The following is an 18,406-nucleotide window of genomic DNA, read 5'->3' as shown; positions in this document are numbered from 1 at the left end:
GTTACGACGCTGCAGGAGGTGACCTCATGAGCTGGAGGGACACTCAGCGCGCTGGCAGCTGGAGGCTGTAAGCAACTGTGCACTCTAGGTTGGCAGAGCGAGGGAGTGTAATGAGATTACACACTGGAGTTTTCTCCCTGCCCTGGCGTCCCGGGTACCCCTCTTGCAAGAAGCCAGGCCTTCTGATAAACATTCAAAGGAGCTTTGTCTCTATCCCAGGACTGCTCCGCCCCACCCACATTTCCTGCTGAGAAGCATGCCTTTGTGAAAGGCTGACTCCCAAACTCTATCCCCAATCACTGGCTAACCTTTGGGAGGACACTGCCACCCTCTGAAATGTCCTCCCCAGCTGTTTACCTTCCCTGGGGCAAACCACCCCAGCGCAGACTGTGAATCTCACTTTGTTCTGACACCATTCAATTGGAGCCTAGAGTGAAGCTGCCTGGCGCCAGGGCAGGACAACTGAGTGTTTTCTCCCAAAGTTAAGGAACTGCCCGAGCAGGAGGCCACAGAGTCCATAATCCCAGCTGCCCTGTAGGGCTGGAAACCTCACAACCTGGAAAGCAGCTGCACCTGTGTTGGGGAACCCCCTCCACCATAAACATCCCCTCTGCTCTAAGCCTCGGGAGCCAGATGAGATTTTATTACCATTTTATTATCAGGAGCGTGAAATTTCCCACATACAGCCAGTTTTCTCTCAGCTAGGCCCACCCCCCATGGGCTCCTTAGAAGCAAAGGTAGTTTTTAAAAAAAACCTTAGAGATACTTTAAAGGACGCCCAAAACCAGCTTTCTCGTTGTGTTTATTCCTAGCCATGTAATTCTTACTTATTTATATATTATTTAATATATTTCTTTATTATTTGGCTCCAAGGGGCCAAATACTAAAATCCTTGAAGATACTAGACTGACAGACTCCGAATCAACAAAACAGAAACGGCCAAGAGCAGTTTGTCCCCGCAAGCTGGAGAGAGCTATGTTTTCTCCCTCAGAAAACAAACTGAAGCTTGCACTTTTTTTTTTCTCATTTGCCCCCCTGTGACCAAGTATTTACATTTTGCTGAGGACAAAATGATGTCTCAGAGGCAGGAGGTGATTTGACTAGTCCAAAGTCACCTTATTTACTCAGTAAATAATGTACACACAGTACATTCTGCCTCTGGCTCACTGTCCCTCTATTCTGCATAGCAATAGCTCTAACATTGACTGGAGGTCTAGCCTACAAATTAGAGGCAAACCAAAATTCAAGATGGAATCCCCACAGCTTGATTTCCTAGTGTTCTCTTTCTTGTATAAATGCCCATCCTCCCATGCACTTCTACTCTCCAACAACACACCCCTGCCAACCTGAGAAGGGTAGGCTAGCTTGTGAATTCTGACCAACAGAATGGGGCCATAGTGTTCAGAATTCACCTCAATGGCCTTTCTGTCTTGCCAGTCAACACCATATCTCCACTGGATCTGAGGAAGCTGTATACTGCCTTAGGAGGGCAACACATAGTAAAGAACTCCAGAGAGCCTCTGGTCACCACCCAGCAAGAACCAAACTGCCAAGAGACCTGTAAATGAGCTTCTGGAGTCTTGAGATGGCACCACAACCATGGTTGACTTTGGTTGAAGCCATGTGATAGACCCTTGAAGCAAGGGCCTCATTTAAGCCATAACACATTCTTAATTCATAATGACCCAAAGAATTACTAAATATGTGTTGTCTTAAGGTATTTCATTTGAGAGGAGTTGCTGGACATCAATAGATAACCAAATCAGAACACTGCTAAGGAAACTAAACTTGAAGAGTGTTTGGGTTTTTTTGTTTGTTTGTTTGCTTGTTTGTTTGTTTGTTTGTTTGTTTTAAGTGATTACTGTCACATGACTGGTGTATGTCAAAGCTTATCTTTAAACCCAGTTTTGTCTTGTCTCTGGACTTCTACCTTCAACTGCAAATTGTACTGACTCACTGGCACTTTTACTTTGCAGTCTAACTTATGTTAGATTCACCTCTGGCTGTGCTATCAGCTGTCAAATGCCAACACCTACATTTCATGATGCAGAATAACTCAAACACTAGTCCCGTTCCCTGTGGTGGGTAAATTTTTCCACCATTCCACAAATGACCCTTTGTATCCCTCAAGGCATGAAGCAATAGTCTTCAGAATGCTTTCCTGGACAACAACTTGATTTAGAAGCCTCTTGCTCAGCACATACCCCACATTTACTTACCAAGGTGGAATGCCTTCCCATATCTCTCTTGTGATCCAATTAGACACCTTCAGTATGTTTTGGGAGAAGAAATATTGTCTTATTCTGAGCCTGTCAAATCCCTAGAAATTCGAGGAGTATTTGTTGAGTGAGTGAAGCCAAGCAAGCCAGCCTGGGACTAGGACCCAGTTTTGCTGGCCCTGAAAAGTGGTCTTTCTCACTGTCCACCCCACCTTTTCTACTAATGGGACCTAATTTGTAATCCTCTTTACCAGGCTGCTTAGCAACCCACCCACTACTGTACTCCAGTTTTCATCAGTCTCTCATTCATTTGGCAATATTCCTGCAAGCTTACCCAGGTGGGTAAGCTATGAGGGCTTTCATGACCTGGTCCTCGAACTTACCGGCCCACGATCACAATTAGGTTTGGAAACTGAAGCATAAGTACAAGGCTCTAACATACCATGTAGTCACCAGCAAAACAGGCAAACTGACTTTGAAAGTAAAGATAGTACTGGATTTGATTCCTACATAATCTGAGGATCAAGAAGTGAATCCGGCAGAGAGATGGCTGAAGTGAATGGTCTTGTGTCCCTGAATTACATAGACTGTCAGACAAGCATGTGCCATGCAAAGTCAGGGGAGCACACTCTCTGTGTAGCCCAGCTCTTGTAGTACTCAGGGACTCTTTGCCTAACTTTGCTATCCAACTTATTCCAAGGTTGGTGTGATGGTCTGTGAAAAAATAGAGTAGGGCAAATTAGCACGTCTTCTCAGACTGAGGCTCACGTGGAATTATGTTGGGCCTAAGAAATACCACGCGCAAGATAGTATCTGATGTAAGATGTACGGTGTATAATGACTGTGAGACTTGCAGTCTTGTCATCTGTGTTACTGACCATGTAGGTTTCCTATAATTTTAAATACAGAGATGGTATGGGGGGCATTCAGATTCTTTCCCAACAGCCTTCCTCTTCTTTTCTTTGGACTCAAAAGCTTCATACTGTTCAGACTCTAAGTGCAGCAAAGCTAGGAATGGTGGCCCCCATTCTGACAGACAACTAAAATTGGTCCGGCAGTCATGATTACAGTTGCTACCTCTTCCATTGCAGAACACATCCCTTGGATGTCTGAAACTTTGTGTTGGGGCTTTTCCTATACACCCCTAGGACAGCATTGAGTTGTTAATTAGGTGCAGCTGAAGGGGCTGAAGACAGCTCAGCAGATAAAAGAATTTGCTGCTCTCAGAGAGCCCCTGAGTTTGGTACTGGGCACCCACTTCATGAAACTCAGGACTGTCTCATACTCTAGGGAATGTGGAAACCAGAGACATGCAGACACACATACATACACGTAGTTAAAAATCATAGTAAAAGTAAGCCCTAAAGGCATTAACAAAACAGAATGGAACAAGATGCTTTAATAAGACTTACTGAAAAAAACCTATGCATTATTTATTTATGGAAGTTTGGGGGCTGCAGGTAGTTGGCCATGAATAACTAAGGCAATGAAATACAAAGCCATGGATAAAGGGCGATGCCTGAATGCCTTTTCTCATTCCTACAAGTGTCTCCTGTGTCTTCAACCATTCCCTTCCTATTGGCCTTTCTCCTAATCCCTAACTATACCCCAGTCAAGCCATTAATATTTTTCTCTACTTCCTACTGCATTGATTTTCTTTCTCTGCATTTTTAGAGCCTCTGCTGAGAAGGAATTTAAACTAGCCAGGTGCCTTCCTTTACAATACAGGGAAATGGACTGTTCCGTTTCCACCAATAGATGGCTCAGATGGAGACCAGCTATGAAATCATATGACAAAATTCTCTATGCAATTTCCACCCTTTTACCTCTAGACCTCTTTGGTATTTCTTGCCCTTCTGGAGTCTCTTTCTAGAAATTCTCTGCCTGGCTCTCCTCTCTGGTCATCTCCTTATATTCTTCCTTAAGGTCTTTGTTTTATGCCTCTGCTCTAAAAGCATGTCATTACTGAGGCCTGATTCTCTTTCTGCTCCATGCCATCCTGGAGTGTCCGGACTCTTCTAATGGCCCCTGCTCACAGCTAGAGTCTCAGACCCAGCCCTGAGCCTTTGGCTTTTGAACTTACATCTAGCCTTTTGCTGAGTTTCCCCTGAGACTCCACATCAAGAATGAGAAGAATGTCTAAATTCCACGTTTCTTCTAAAGGCATGTATTCTTACCATTAGCCTGCTGCAGGTCCTCATTGTATCTCACCTGCTCCCTATGGTAGAAGAAATGGTAGCTTAACTTATTCGTTGTTTATTTCCAGTTTCCCATGCCCAGACCTTTTATACAAGGAGAATTACTGATTGCTTAGCTTTTCTTACAGCCAAAGGTGGCCATTGGAGATGGTATGTACCTGACTTGAAGAAATCTACTGAAGCTGTTGGTCTCTGGAAGGGCCTTTATGATGGATGATAAAGGACCTGTTGGCTTATATCCCATTCTTGTATCATTAAACACAATTGCAAGGTCCTGTGCTCAACCAACCATCTTCTTATGGCAGAATGGCCTCTATGAGAGCAAAGCATGACAAAGCCAAACTGCAGAGAGCCCTGCCCTCCTGTCACCACCCCTTCACTGTGAGAGAAAACACACCACTGCTGGCGTAAACTTTTCTTACATGTAGGAATTCCTATGCCTTATTAATACACTCTACACTTAACCCTGCACTGTCCATAAAATTTAAACAAATCTATGGTATATCTCTGTCTGACATGCTTGGGTGGAGCTTCCCCACCGTCCTGGAAAGCTAATGCTGTTCTGTATCTCCTCTGATATATACTGTTCTTTCCAGCCTTACATCCTCAGAATCTGCAATAACAGCTGGATCCTGGTATATCTCAGCAGATGCTGCTCCTTGCCATTCCCACCTGCAGATGTTCCAAAGAACCTGCTCTTCCTACATTCCTAATACTTGGGCATATGTTTCTCAGCCTTTCCTCTAAACTCTCCAGTACTCTAGTTAGGTCTGTCATTCCCAAAGGCTCCAGGGTTTGAACTGTAGTTTCATGTCATGGTACATCTTTGACCCACTCTGTCTGTCTCTGTCTCTCTGCTCTCTTATCTACCTTATGTAGTCACTTAAGAATGCTTGTTTCTCTGATCATAGGACAAGAGAAAGCTTTACAAATGTATTCCTGGCTGGATTTGCATAGTCATTGGAATGTGGTCAGTGATGCATAGTATCTCTTTATCTTATTTTTCACAGCACAGACCTGCTACACAGGGATGTTCAGTAAACCCTTGCTGACATGAATAGGAAAAAATACTACTAGAATGGCTTTCCTAACTCCCACACTTTCTCCTGTATAATCCACTCCCTGATTCTTTGCATTCTTGCTACATTCTTGATTGTTACTAGGAATACATGAGACTTGAGTTAAAAAACAAAGAAAAACAAGAAGCAAACCCACACACAAACTATACTTAAGTATATTCTATCAGTCTCTATGTCCTCCACACAGAAGTCTTCCCCTCCCCAGACTCTGTTTCTCTTAGGTTCTACTTTTCATTTCCTTTAAGACTTTCCCAGCGGCCCTAAAACAGTGTTCTGTAAATAAATGCTGGTGTACTTCTGATGATGCAGAAAGAGCTCATGGCTGCCCAAATATAACATCAGTGTGAGCTGGTTCCACTGGGTAGTGAAAGCAGCCATGTTTCCAGTTGTCTTTGGCTTTCTTTGTGCTGTTTGCCTAGATATGCTCTGCTTTTCCCCAAATCAAATCACCTGTTATTGTTACATGTGACCTGCTGGCCACCAGCACTTCCTCTAGAACTTGGTACTTGAGCCAGAACGATGTTCCTGAAGTCAGTGATAGCAATAGCAAGCCTTAACTGAGCCATCTATAACGTACAGGGCTCGCTCTGGGCACTCTTTCCACTGTTTTGTTTATCCGGTAATCGTGCCTCATTTTTAGATACAGAAATGGAGTGTAGAGGGATTACCTGCCTTAACCAAGAACCCACTCAGCCAGAGTGAAAACCAAACTTCAAGCCCACTCTATCTGACCTCTGACCTCCCTAAAGTACTACACCAACCCACTCATTGGACATTCTGTGCATGTGATGGCTTGTACTGGGTAGGGTTTCTCCTAAAAGGAAGAAACACACAATGTCAAGCTATAAAACTATAGGATACCACAAACTGTGGCTTTCTTCTTTGTGAAACATTAACAGACTTTAAAAATTCTGTTTTTACAAAAATCCTGACCAACAGAATACTGAGGCAGCCACATGCCCTCCCTCTATAAGAGATCTGAAATGGCACTGTTGTTTTTTCCTGATCTTTGAGAAGAGACAATCAGACAATTTCAGTTGGGTTCTAATGAAAAGCCCTCATTGGGATCTAGAGGTGAGGTGGTCCATTCAGATATTTTGATGTTCAGAAGCCTACCTCCAAGAAGAAAACCAGACCAACCAACGTAGCCTCAACACAAGCCTTTTCTTCTGGTCAACTTTAAATAGTGGGAGGAAAAAAATAAAACAAAAAAAGCCTAAAGCATAATAAGGTTATGAGGAGGTAAAGAGCTACTCTATCGATAAAAAACTCCACAAAGCTCCGCTGAGGTAATCCAAAGCTAGAACTGAAGCATATAGATTCACTGAATCCCAGACAGTTATATAACACAAGTGTCATGTATTTTACACACTGCAGGGCCCCTAAGAATTGCACCACAAGCACCATCAATTGTGTCCTGTGTATTGAGGACTTACACATTCTGTTTAAGTAGTTTCTGACTACATGTGTTCTCTACTATGTGGTGATATTTTGGTACAATCCCTCTAGGACCTTGCCCATCCTACAGGCTTGCCTTCTCTTGGGCATGCTTGAGGTTTTAGGCACAGTCAAAACAATAGGCCATTTCTTTCCATTCCCCCTCTGTATTGTTAAGTCAGCAGAAGATAAAGCAACTCGAATTGCACTAAAGGTACCTTGGCTGAATTATAATTAATTTTGTTAGGCTTTCCGTTTTAAATTTTCATCGCATTTTTATGTGTATGTATGTATATACATGTATGGGTGCGGAGGTCAGAGGCCAAGTTGTGGGTGGTAGCTCCTTCTACCACATGTGATCCAGGCATTGAATTCAAGTCATCAAGCTTTGTGGCAAAAGCCTTTTGCTGAGCCTTCATGCTGGTCCTCAATTTTTATAATAGTTCTTCATGAGGAAAATGGACTTGACAAACAGATCTTATAGTCAAGACTATTATTACTGTTGGCGAACTTTCCCATATTGATGTAAAAGGGTAAAAAAACCCTCCTAAACATTAATGATTGAACAAAGTGAGCATTCAACTAAATGGGTGGCTCCTCAGCTAGGCTTTGAGAAATTAGAAATCTACAGAAATAGCCAAGCCCAGGAGTTTAATGTAGGCCTTGTTCTGTCTGAGAACAGAACTTCGGCTAGATGTTGACCCTTCACATCACTGTGTTGAACATTGAGCATCCTATTTCCCCAGTCCATCCCTCTCCTGTATTCTGCTGAAATCTGTGACACTGCTCTGTGTAAGGTGATGCCATTATGGAGCAAGGCGAGTCCAGGATAAGGCATACCCTATCATTGGATGAGAGGAAGGGTAGGTGGGGAAAAGTCTAGGAAGGAGGGAGGAGAAAGAGAGGTGAGGAAAATCAAGATGGGGACAACAGAGCAGAATGATCCAGGTCCAGGTGGATAGTTTTCCAAAGCATTATTTAGATTTGGCTTATGAGAAAGGAACAGATTTGCAGAGATAACAGTACTTGTTTGCTTCACATGGTATAAAAGAAATCAGTATGTTTACTTCCCTTTGACTCATGACCCCAGTCCTCACTCTTTTTGTGAGCTACATCTTAAAAGGACAAAGTTTTGCATTTTGCCATATATTCATAACTGTATGTTCATCCAAATTACTGGCAGTATTTCATTATTTTTGCCTAAGAAGATGTCTGAGTCCTGGCAGCTGTAGTGACTGGTGTTTGCAGGATGCTGGGATTCGGACTGCAGGCCTCATGATCGCACAGCAAGTTCTTTCAACCTGGGAAGTATCTCTCTAATCACCAGACTATAGTTTATAAGGAGGCGAATATAGATTTAAACATGGACACTAAAGGAGGAGTAACACGCATGAAAGCATGACAGGCATGAGAGAAGGGGAGGCAGATGTGGGGAGTTGAGCTGTGTAAAGCAAAGACAGCGTGAGCTGGGGCCAAGAACAGAGAATTAGAAAAGCTTTTAATTAATTAATTAATTAACTCATGAATGTATTCTGTGTCCTTATGTCTATATATGTTAGTGTGTGTATATGGAGACCAGAGGACAAATGAGTGGGGAGGTCGTCCTCCTACCCCATGGACTGTAGTGATAGAATTTGTATCCTCATGGGTGATGACAAGTTCCTTTACCCCCTTTTAAAAGTGACTATTTTTATTTGTGTGTGTGAGTGTGTGTGTGTGTGTGTGTGTGTGTGTGTGTGTGTGTGTGTGTGTGTATGGCAGGATTTGGATGCGTGAATGTTGTAGAAATTGCTTAATCCTCACACAGGGTTTCTCCCCTGCCTCTGAACACTTAGTTCCTAGATAAAACACAACCACAAGCTTTATATTTACATTAATCAGCAAAGGAGCTGGGCAGATATGGATCCTCTTGCTGTTATGTCTGTTTCACAGCCAATAATCCCACTATAAAATTAAATTTCCTATGTCTGGGCTTCTCTTAACTCCAATTAGCCAACCTACCTGACCCATGGAGGCTTCCTCCTCCCTTCACATTCTTTTCCCCTCATGGTTCTTCTCTGGTGCCAGGAGTCCTGGAATGCTAAACCCTGTCTCTGTGTCTTCTGCCCAACTGTTGACTTTTGGCATCTTTATTCACTTATCAGAAATAATTTGGGGAAAAATCACATCTCATCACTTGGGTCTACATATGGACTCTTGTCTCTGGGACAATCAGGCCTTGGGGGTCTGCTGTTAGCATTACAATGCAGAGCAACAGACCAAACCTCAAAACAAGGAGGTCAGGGGCATCTGGTAGGAGTCAGGTTTCAGTGTAGGTCCCAGGTAGTGAACTGATTACATCAGGCTTGGCCACACAAGAACCTTTACCCATTGAGCTATCTTATTGGATCATGAAAAACCTTTTACAGGCTCATTTGGCCTGGTGGCTCTGCAAATGTGAACTTGCAAGTGTGGAGGCCAGAGGACAACCTTGGGGTTTACTCTTCAGGTGCCATCAATAGGACAGGTCGACTTGGCCATCTGGCTAGGGAGGATATGGAGTCTCTGTCTCTCCAGCATAAGTGTGTGCCACCAAACCAGGTTTATTTACTGTTGTTGTTATTTTAATTTGCTTCTTGTGTTTGGACTGAAGTTTATTATCTGAGTTTCTGACCCCATGGCTTTCTATGTGTGCAGGAGAGGACAAAAAATGTCTGTGATCGATGCGTATATTGTATACGATTGTTCTTGAGTCTAGCATAAAAGTGAACAGAATGTTCCTTTCTGGCTTAGTCTTGTTTGATCACACTCAAGGTTTAAGAGGAACTTCTTTGTTTTATTTAATGTTTTATTAGGTATATTTTTTATTTACATTTCCATGTTATTCCCCTTCCCGGTTTCCTGTCCATAAGCCCCCATTCCCTCCCCTCCCTTCCAAGAGGGTATTCTTGAAGGTTTAGTTATAGGACAAGGGTTGTATAATTCTCTAAACTCCATGATTCTTACATCTAAGATTACTAAGAATGTACTTTGTTTCATTTTTTTTCCCTTTTGGCACAATCTCAATTATGTAGCTGAAATGTGGAATAAATTACTAATACTAAAATTATTAAGTGTTCTTAAGTTCACTAGGGCACAGGCCAAGCGATTGGAAAAGACTGGATCTGATGCAAATACTGAGACTTTTCTGTTGCGTGTGCTGGCCCAAAGATAGGCAGCTAATCCGCAGAGGGCAGCATTTCTCTGGCTATTCAGGACCATGGGTCACTCTGTCTGCTTAGCCATTCTCTACGGATTTCATTTGACACTATTTTAGTCTACTGTAGAGAAATGACAGGAAGCAACTGCTCCTAGCTTGCCAGTTGCAGGGCACGCTAGGATGGTTTGGTCACTTCCAGCACACTGAGATACCGAGGAGGCACACTTCCTTAAGCAGAGGACTCTGGTGACTTACTGACAAGTAAGCTGCAAACCTGAGTATGTGGCCTTTATGATCATTCTCTCGTGAGAAAGTAACTTTGTTTATAGGTTAATTAGACAACAGCACATCTAACAGATCGAAGAGTTGGACTGCTGACAAGTTTCTCAGTTTGCAAAGAGGTTTGCATCACTTCAATCCAAGATATGCTATTGGTAGGGAAGCAGCAACTGGTGAGAACTATAAATTGTGGGAAACTTTTATCCTGCTTTGCTTTTAAAAGAAGTTGAAACTGAATGAACTGTGCATTGGCTGACTGGGCTGTGAACCCCCCCATATCCAGGTTAATGCAAACCTCACTTGAAACCTCAGTGTACTAGACTGTAGCATTGAATCCATTTTTCTGCTTTGGCTCCATAGTTAGTCATGGTACTGTTCTAGAGTTCTCTGAATGAAACACACACGTGCCCAGATGTGCGCATGCACATGCACATGCATGAACACACACACACACACACATGCGCGCACACACACACACATACACACACACGCACACGCACACACACACATACACACACACGCACACGCGCACACGCACACACACACACACACACACACACACACACACACACACACACGTACACGCACACCAGTTAATTTTGATACGCATCGAGTATGCCCAATGGCTGGACATTTCTAATCCTCCTGACATCTAGCATACATTTCCCTCTGGTATCCCAGGAGGGATCTATGTTTAAATCTATGTTTTATCTTTGTTGCTCTGTTACCTTCTGGGAAAGCCTCCACTTTCCCTATAGGGTCCTATTCCCTTCTACCTATATTGTAGGCTGCTTTCTCTCTTGCAGCTCTTAAATCTGATCCTTCTAAATATGGATCATGGTGATTCTCTTCATTCTCCCCTCTCTCAATCCCTTGCCCTGTCTTTCTGTCTTTCTACCCAGCCATTGCTTATATGGAAATGCTTTATTTTAAATTGAAGGACTCCAGGAGCCTCAGGCCTGGAAGTGTGGTTTTTTGGGGAGCCAAAATAAGACAATGCTCAACACCACATGTTGACCCTTTACACATACATTCTTGATATTAAATTAAGAAAATTTCTTTAAGAATATAGGAATTTGATCCTCAGTACTAGGGAGGGTAAACATAAAGAAGGAAATGGCAGATATTTTGACTGTGGCCTCGGTTCATATGTTGCTGGCTAGAACTTAGTCAACATGCATACCCTTGATTTGATACTCACCTAGGAAATATAATTCATAGTTCCCAACTCTGTACCCTATTAAAGATATAGGAAATGTGAAAGGAAGATAGAACATAACAGTACAGACTCTCTCAAAATTCTCTTAGACCTCTGAGTTTGTATTCCATTTAATTAAGCATTCCTGAGTGCTCTGTATTCTCTTAGTGGCCATTCTCTGATCCACATTTTTATCTTTAAGCCATTAAATACACCATTTAAAACTGTGGTGAAGTGCTAAAATGCTTAAAACATAAAAATGTAACTTTTTTTTTTTGGTTCTTTTTTTCGGAGCTGGGGACCGAACCCAGGGCCTTGCGCTTCCTAGGCAAGCGCTCTACCATTGAGCTAAATCCCCAACCCCTAAAAGGTAACATTTTGATGATCCTTTTTTAGTTATCGTTTTATGTGTAAAGGTATTTTTGCTTGCTTGTATGTCTCTACACCACATTCTTGCCTGGTAACCACAGAGGCTAGAAGACAGCATTGGGTACTCCCGGTACTAGAGTTAAAGACAGCTGTGAATCACCATCTGGGTGCTGGCAGTGAAGCCCACCATAGTCCTCTGAGAGAGAAGCCTGTGCCCTTGGCTGCTCAGCCATCCCTTTGGTCCCATGTAGAAAGCCGCAATAACATTCGCCATCACAAGATGGCGCTGGCTTCCGCTGCGCTAGCCTGACTTCCTGTCAGGAAACTAGCTGTGTGCGCATGTGCAAGAGTGTGTTTGCGCCAAGTCTTTGCCCACCCCAGGGCATGCCAGTGAGATCATGGGTAAGCGACCAATGAGGCGTGTGTGTGTGTGTGTGTGTGTGTGTGTGTGTGTGTGTGTGTGTGTGTGTTTGAGTCTGTGTGTGTGTGTGTGTTTCATTCACGAATCCAGAGCATTTTGGCGGGCGGTGATGATTGTGATTGTGTGCTGCTGCCACCGAGGCAGCATTTGAGGGCTGATAGTTATTCATTCAACATATGAATACTTGACTACATTTATATGTTTACAGCATGCATGTAGAGGCCAGAAATTGTTGCATATCCTGAAACTGGAGTTACAGATGGTTCCAAGTTGCCTTGTGTGCGCTGGATACTAAACCTTAGTCCTGTGCAAGAGAAGCAAGTGTTCTCAAGTGCTGAACCATCTCTTCAGCTCCAGTTTTTACTTTTTCTCCCCAAAAGTTTAATTAAGAGTTTTAGTTGGCACACAAAATCATGGGATTTATTCTTGTCATGGACCCCCTTCTGCTTTCACAGTATTACGTCTGAGTATTTTCTAGTTTATCTACTTTGTTGTGAGAATATGTTTATATCATATCCAAGAAATCATTAACAAATCCACTGTCAAAATATTTACCTATTTTCTTTTTCTTGAGTTAAGTAGTTTCGGTCTTATGTTTAAGTCCATTTTAAAATCTATTATGAATTAATATTTATATATAGTGTAAGCTAATGGTCCATCTTCTTTTGCATGTGATATCCCAGTTTCACTAACTCTCTTCATTTAAAAGACTGTCCCATTGATTTCTTACGGAGAAGCCCCTTTAAATACAAATGTCCCTGGATTGCACTATACCTTAAGGTCCTCAGTTGTAAGTAACTGCCTAAGTAGGAAACTGATGGCTAAGGTAAGGGGGAAAGGTACTGAGAAGAGAGATATATGCGGGCCCAAACCCAGCTTATCTCGCCCTGTCTAAGAGTGGCCCCAGGTTGCTTTCTCTACATTTGTGGCACATTATGTGTTATGTCATACAACTAAAATGGGCACAATAGTGAACTCATTGTACATTTGTTTTAGTTAACAAATATTTCTTGTAACTATTAAGTGAGGGTAAGGTAGCACTTACCTTAAGGATACATGCTTTAGTAATCCTGTAAGAAGCCTATTGTAAACATTCTAAATCCATGCTGCTCTATCATTTCCCTTCCATTGAAGGGAAGCCAGCTAGCTGACTGTTCTGGTATGTTGAATGGAACAGGGCATAGTTATACTTTATAGTCACTGATTGGCTGACCTTTAATATTTTTGCCTTAATATTTCTTTACAGTTTTAGCTTACAGAACCTTTCAGTGATTGAGGCACTTTGGGCAACTTTCATAGAGTCATATGAAAACAAGAAGTAAGAACTGTGTGGTACCATGAAAGACAGCCTGGTTCCTGGTTGAACTAAGGCTAGAAATCCCGGTGACACTGAAGAGACAGTAGGCATTTCGCCTGACTCCTGGGAAACTAGGCAGATCACAAGCCCACAGTCCTCCATAGATCCATGGCCATCAGTCACAGAAGGGTAATGCCTCAAGTCCCTCCACAGGTAGAGGACATGGCCTGTGGTCTCATAGACTCAAGACTGATCTCCATTTTAATGAGGTGCCAAAGGCCTGGAGGCTTAGCCAATAACATTTTCTTCCTAGATATTTCACTCTTCAAAAGGTACTTAATCGCAAGTCCACCCTAAGAAGTGGGGTACGGTTTTAATCATTCACTTTTCACCATGTCGATAAATATCGTAAAACCATGGACTGCCTCATTTTATTGGGATTCGCCATGGTAAGCCACAGAGAAGGCCTTAGACTACAGAGCCAGCACCTAATCTCCTGCAGAAGGCCTCCCTGCTCTCCCAGCCACAGCAACCACTACAACCAAGCCAAACCAAGACCCCCTCACCAAGCCAAAGCCTCTCCTCAAAGGACCAGCTAGAGGCCCCCTTCCTTCCCCTTCAGCCCAGGACTAGATCCAGTTCCATGGGCCCCAACTCCATTCTCAACTCTTCTGTGGCATTCAGGGGCACCTGGATGCCTAAGAGCATAAGAACCAGACAGCCCCTGCCTTGTTGCAGGCCCAAGGAACCTCCCCAATCCCTCAGGCAGCTCCAGTGGTCCTGTGCCTCAGACTACATTTCATCCCCCCCACCCCGAGCAGTGTCCCTTGACCATTGAGACTGGCACAGACTGGGTGACACTCCTTCCCTCTTGCTCTCTTCAGAGCAAGAAATACCCCTTCCAGATTCAGCCTTACCCCCTTTGAGATCTTATACGGGGCCTCAGCTCCTCTGACTGTATTAGATGATGTTACTGAACCAACATGTCATAGTAATAACGATTTATATGCCAGGCTAAAAGACCTACAGGTGATACGAAAAGAAGTCTGGTCACAGCTGACAGCAGCCTATACCCCAGGGAACCCTGAGATATCTGATCAGTTCCAGGTCGGAGACTACAGCTTCATATGACGACACTGAGTCCAGACACTCGAGCCTCACTTAAAAGGACTGTACCTGGTGCTGCTGACCACCCTGACAGCTGTCAATTCTCAGCCCTCACCAGCCGCATGCTAGCTGTTGGGGCTGAGAGCTGAGACCTAGAGGGAAACTCAGATCTTGAAAAAGCTCCCTAGACTTACACATCAGGTAAGTGGATACATCAGAGACGTGACTGGGAGGTTGCTATAATGCTCACTTGAAGAGTGTGCTTTAGAAACAAAGATTTCATGTTTGCCCTGGGTTCCATCGAGAAAAGTATAGAGATAGGCTTAATTTCTATTACAAATGATATAACATTACATGTGTTAGTACTCCTAACACTTCTTGAGACTGTGCCTCAGGGATCACAACCTGTATACGTTTAAAAGTTCTAAAAGACACTCATGACCTTGGTGTATAGGTACAGATAGTGTCCAGATTAGAATCCTGATGCTAAAGACTTAGTAAGACACAAAAAGATAGAGACACTTAACAAGGTTGGTTTGAGTCTTGGTTCATTCGGTCTCCCTGGATGACTAACCTACTCTCTGCTATAGCTGGGCCATTACTAATAATTTTCTTGGTTTTAGTTTTTGGCCCCTGCGTGACAAACAGGTTAATTGCTTTTGTTAAAAATCGAGTGGGTGCTATACAGTTGATGGTTCTGAGACAACAGTACCAATCAGTTAAGACAACTGGTGAGACCAAATACGAGACTTGATATCAAAATTCTAAGATTAGAATTATTTAGGGGTTGGGGATTTGGCTCAGTGGCAGAGCGCTTGCCTAGGAAGCGCAAGGCCCAGGGTTCGATCCCCAGCTCCGAAAAAAAAGAACAAATATATATATGTATATGTATATGTATATGTATATGTATATGTATATGTATATGTATATGTATATGTATATGTATATGTATATGTATATGTATGTATATATATAAAACTAAAAGAGTAAGCCCCAAAAGCCACAGACTCAGGACTAAGCCTTGCAGCCAGGAATAACAGGCCATAAAGATAAAGAAAAGGAATGCAAGAGAACTACTTTGATTATCACCCTGTGTGAGTTAACTGTTCTTTGTTCTGCCCCTGTGATGTTTATTTAAGCCCCTACTTGTACTTTCTAGCCATTGTGTCCTACAGAGAGCACCCCAGGAAACCAGAGGCCCAAGCCTAACCAGAGCTGTTTCAAATACAGATGCTTCATCAATTTTGACAAACTTTTAAAAATAATGAGGACCTAAAGACCCAACCTTTCTCCTGATTTAGTAGCTCTGTTCCAGGAACCAGGGGGCCATAAAACCTTTTGGCTCCCCTTATCTCCTAGAGACATAAAACAATCCTGTAACTTGCAGTTCATTCCCCTTTGACATACTCCCATCCCCTGGAGCTCACAGCCTCTGCCTTTAAATACTCTTTCTCCCAGCCTCTCGGGGTCGACACCTCTGTCTCCTGTGCGAGAAACGTGTCCGTGTCCCCCGAGATCTCTGTAATAGGTCTCTGTAATAAACCTCGCCTTTGCTTATTACATCTAAAATGGTCTCTCTGTGTCTGGGGTCCGCGATTTCCCAAGACTTGAATAAGGGTCTCTCTGCGTGGGATCTTTCAACTTGTTTCCAGTCTGTGTTCTTCTTTCACTGGCCTTTTATGAGTCAGTTGTTCACAGAATTGGCTGTCACAGTGCACGAAAGATTTGGCCAGAGCTTGAGACAAGTAGAAATGGGTGGCAGTTTTAGGACCTGTACTATCATATTTTGGAACACCAGCAGGATTATTAGAAGTAATATTATTATAAAGTAGTGTTATCCTAATAGTTGGGTTACAATAATCCTTATTAACAATCTCTGGTTATTCTAAGTCAGTAATTTTCCTTATGAGATAATATTTACTTTCATCTCCATAAATACAATAGTCATGCAGCAGAACTAGTAACAGCTAATGATGAAAGAAAAATTTCCTGTGTATATAGACTTGGTTTTTTTTGTGAACTACTTTTTGAAATATGTCGAATTATAACAGCAGTATTGTTGGTATCAGGAATTGCCTTGAGCAGCGACACCATTTGGTAAGTGTTGACATGGCAACAGCCCTACATTCCCAGTATTCCTTTGGTCCAAATCCCAACTCCACGTGGGAGTAGTTCTGTCATATTCCAAATGAAAGGCAGACTTCTTCTGCCCTCATGCTCTCTCTTCTCTTCATTCTTTTCTCTTCTTTCTCTCGCCCCTTTCCCTTGTCTTGTTCTCCCATTAAATCTCACCAAGTGGAACTGTGTTAGTTTTGTGTGCTCTATTTGGATGGGTGTGGTGGGTATTTTATTACAACGAGATTTTAATAACAACAAGTATGATAATTTAAGAGCTTGGAAATCAGACAGACTGGAAATAAATTCCAATTTGGGCACTCACCAGCTGTTGAACTTATATTACTAATATAAAAGTTGTGGGTGATAGTAATTTTTCCCTATAGTGTTGTGAGAATTAATCTAACTCCTTGCAAACCTCTTGCGTTTTATTACTTATCAACAACATTGGGTAGTACTAGCCATTGTAATTGTTTCATTAAATAAAATTTGTAGAGTTGTGCAGAATGGAGTTTATCAAAGCTAAATAGGTGAAACTACACACAACTAAATTGTATAATCAGATTTATCTTATAAAATTATAATCTTAAAGGAAGAAGGTTAGAATGTAGAATAGGAAATAATGCTATGCTATTGTTAGAAGTGATTTAACATTCTATCAGAAAACTGAAGAAATGGAAATTCATCTATTAAGGTGGTGTACAGTCCATAAAATATTCTATAATATGTTAACATTACTCTTAAATGTGATTTTTTAAAATTGACTAAATATGTTTTTAATGAGAAGAATTAGTTTGGGTTTGAATGCTCTTTTTTTCCATTTAGGCAATATGTCAGTATTGAGGACACCCAGACATCAGAGCTCTGGAAGGCATGTTGATACTGTTTTCTTCTTTGTCTCCTGGGTGTAAGAAGTATAACAGATCTTAAAGATCTGTATTCTTGTTTGTTTAAAAAAATTGATACATAAGACAGAGAGAGAGAGAGAGAGAGAGAGAGAGAGAGAGAGAGATAAAGAGAGAGTATCTGTGCGTCTGTGTCTGTGTGTGTGTGTATCTGAAATGATAACAATATATTCTTTGGAAAGTATTTTGTTTTTTCTCAATTAAATTTATTCATTTGTTCAAATTGGCTACCCTTTATTAACACAGGTATAGGGAAATTAGAATACTACTGCTTTAGTGTACGTTGAAATATACAGAGAAGAGTATCTTAAATTGAGGACTCTGTTATCTCACATAGATGAGAGTTTCTGGATATTTTCTATATCTTTTTATTGCTCATTAAGGGGAATTTGCTGCTATACTGTGTCTTCAGACTTTCTCTTCTGTTCAAATAACTCCTCCCTTAATGTAGGTAAACATACTAACTTCTGGGTTTTGGATAATTCTGTATCATTGAGTTGAGTCAACTGGGCAGTCTCTTTTGCAAATGAAATTTCAGGTTTATGTGTGTACTACTTACTAGTATTAGAAGCATTTATTTAGCATTTTTCTTTAGTTCTTTCTG

At 42.1% G+C, this 18,406-nt stretch overlaps 1 protein-coding gene across 2 annotated transcripts in view; it reads right to left on the bottom strand.

Annotated features, from left to right (window-relative positions):
• Positions 1–18,406, bottom strand: part of LOC147995335 (uncharacterized) — a 305,835-nt gene that overhangs the window by 182,443 nt on the left and 104,986 nt on the right. The window lies entirely within an intron of this gene.

This window comes from Rattus norvegicus, chromosome 3 (genome assembly GCF_021556685.1).
Source record: "Rattus norvegicus strain SHRSP/BbbUtx chromosome 3, alternate assembly SHRSP_T2T, whole genome shotgun sequence".
NCBI lineage: Eukaryota > Metazoa > Chordata > Mammalia > Rodentia > Muridae > Rattus > Rattus norvegicus.
The sequence above is the reverse complement of the archived record's forward strand: the minus strand, read 5'-3'. Positions and strand labels throughout refer to the sequence as shown.